This window comes from Pteropus alecto, unplaced genomic scaffold (genome assembly GCF_000325575.1).
Source record: "Pteropus alecto unplaced genomic scaffold, ASM32557v1 scaffold35, whole genome shotgun sequence".
In the NCBI taxonomy this organism is placed as follows: domain Eukaryota; kingdom Metazoa; phylum Chordata; class Mammalia; order Chiroptera; family Pteropodidae; genus Pteropus; species Pteropus alecto.
In genome coordinates this window covers 2,936,961-2,939,952 of record NW_006437828.1, presented here as the reverse complement: position 1 = coordinate 2,939,952, position 2,992 = coordinate 2,936,961, and the positions used below count along the sequence as shown (strand labels likewise).

The 2,992-nt window shown below is 31.9% G+C and overlaps 1 pseudogene; it reads left to right on the top strand.

The window, feature by feature from the left end:
• The first annotated feature begins 1,981 nt into the window (after positions 1-1,981).
• LOC112482269 lies at positions 1,982-2,100 on the top strand (annotated as a pseudogene).
• The last annotated feature ends 892 nt before the right edge of the window (positions 2,101-2,992 follow it).

Here is a 2,992-nt window from a genome sequence, read left to right as displayed (position 1 = left end):
TGTAGGGAGCTAAAGCTCCCCAAATTCAAAAGAGTGCATGGTTTATCTCGGGAGGCCTGCTTGCATAAAAAGGAAAATGCTGGTTCTGTGGAATTCCAGGAAGAAGAAGATTAAGTATAGATAAAGGGAGTGTCAAAGGGAGTGTCAAAGGAAGTGCCGATTGTACCTTGATCTTCAGGATGTTACTTTAATCATGTTATCTTGGGAGATCAAAAGGAACAGATTGTGTTTAAAAGAAGGATAAGAAATAAACTCGGAGAGACAGTTGTGAGATCTGTTCTCCCTCCTGCACCCTGTCTGTCTTCTCTTTTTTCTCAGTCCCCGCTCCCCCATTCAGGTACCCGGTTTGACTTGGTCGGCTGGCTTCTGACAAAGAAGGAAGGAAGGAAGGAAGGAAAAAATAGAGGAGAGAGGGAGGGAGGGAAGAAAGAGGGTGAGAGGGAAGAAGAAAGTTAAGAAGGCTTTTTTTTCTTTCAAACTGGAGCTAGAACATAGAAAAAGATTTAACATAGAGCATAAAATACCATAAAGGATAGATTCATTCTTAAATTTAAGGGAACTTGTGTGCCCTTGTCCAAGGCCCTGGTGGAGGTGGTAAGGGTAGAGCTAGTAATACATTCACCTGATCACATGTTTACATAACATTTGTAATTTTAATTAGTGAAGTCCATTGTATCTTTCTACTTCAATGTCTCCTCCATCATACTTCCCCTTGCATTTGTTGTTTTGGAATGACTGAGCATTATGAGAATCCATCTAAGGGAAACTGTGTTGAAAATACACCTTAATTTGGCTTTAAGTTATATTCGTATGGTTCATAGTTGTTTTCTCATAGCTAAGTTATTGCCAGCTGCCCTAATGTATGGCAATTTTCCAGGAAAACTTCCACTACCCACTGCATCAATTTGTATGACGTGCCTACCACTCAGGACTTCTGATAGAAGCCAGAAGTCATAGAACCAAGTGGGCATATTTATTCCCCCAGAATCATGTATAGAGCTATGTGGGTGGTGAAGTAAAAACATGGTTTGACACATGTGAAATAAGATCATTTCTTCTAATAATCAGACCAACAAAATTATAAGCAGACAATTTTAATACCTAGTGAAAACAGAAATTCTGCTCTGTCATGAATATGCTTAGTGATATGGCATATAAAATTATAAATGTACCACACGATAAAATTATTTTAATTTATTTATGTATGAAATTAATAAGAATTATTCTGAAATCAAGATGCAAATTGTTTCAAAGCATAATAAAATCATTAATTTAACTTTTTTGAATAGAAATAATAGGCTTTTGAAGTATTTGATAATATAATTAATGAAGACCATAGCATATAAGTATATTGACAAATATTTTTTTTAAAATTTAAATATTTAAATTCCTTCCTAAGTAATAAAACAATGAATTAACATAAAATTCATAATATGCTACTAAATACAAATAACAACAAACTGATTAATGAGTTACATCAATTAAAAGTGTATTTATTGTTTGTCGTTGCACAAGAAAATATTAAAAATCTTGAAGTTTTCTGTAGAAACTTGATATGTAGATGATGCATATTATTAAATATCAGTGGTCTTGAAGGTAAAAAAAGCAAAACTAGAGATTTAGAAAAATAAATTGGCTTCAAGCATTTTAGATTAGGATTGAAATTTGGACTAGGCTTTTATGAATGAGTAGATTTTGTGTTGGTGAGCAAAATGTTAGCAAGAAAAAAACAGGCAAAAGTAAAATGTTAATAAAGGTCAAAGTTTGTTCTGAAGGGGAAGTAATTTGGTTGGAGATGATTTGTGGATGAGGCGTGTGATATTAAGTAGTTTGATCTTAAATAGTAGGGAGCCATTGACTACTATTGAGAATAATCATATAACTGGTGTTGATAATTTTAAGTTATTTTTTATACTAAAGACAGTACACATGTGCCAAATGACAATTTGATATAAATATGAGGGAAAAGAGTCATGTATTAGTCTACAGCCATGCCACCCTGAACGTGCCTGATCTCATCTGATTTCAGAAGCTAAGCAGGGTCAGGACTGGTTAGTACTTGGATGGGAGACCACCTAGGAATACCAGGTGCTGTAGGTGTTTTAAAAAAAAAAGAGTTATGTATTAAATGACAGTATATTGGATTAATTTCAAAGTTACATTCCTTCAATATGTTCTATAATTGGTGTATTTATATAAATGACTTCTGAAATGATATGTTTTATTTTTTTTTATTATCATTATTCAAAGGCAAAATGTTGCTTCAGTAATTTATTTATTAACAATAATAAAAGGACAATTTAAAAATTTGAAAAAATAGCTTTAGAATTATAAGAAAGCAAGTAGAAGAATGCACATAATGGAATCTGATGATAAATCAAAGAAGGCACACTAAAGTTTTGCCTATTTCTATATTATTTTATTATCACATATTTACTTTTTAGAAACAGATTACTCTGGGGAGAATAAGAAGTCAAAAAGATTGAGTATTTTGTTTTGTATTTGAATCTCTAATTTATTGAAAGATAGCAAAATGTTTAGATATATAAGGGCCGGTACTCAAACGTAAAATTTTATTTTAGCAAGTTCAATCAGGCCCCTTAGAATTTCTCTTTAAGAGTTACTTAATTTGAAGCTATAATAATATGACTGAACCTATTTCACATTTTTCTTGCCAATCCTCTTCTCCTTTGGTTACTCATTTCAACAGAATTCGAGGGTTAGAGATTTAGAATATTTGTCTTCTAAGACAATATGTTCATGCCAGAAAAATAAACTCAGAAGTTGTCATCAAGTTTTAAATAAAGTCAAATTTCAAAGATTCACATCCCAGATGTGTGAATACTATAATAAAGTTGCTTATATGTGTATATGTGTTCATGTGTGTTATGGGTGACATATATTCTTAAAAATAAAATTAATTTTGCTAACACTGTAAAATGTGCAACTCTTTCAAATAATTCAGAAAACTAGAAAGTTGAGAGTTAGGAAT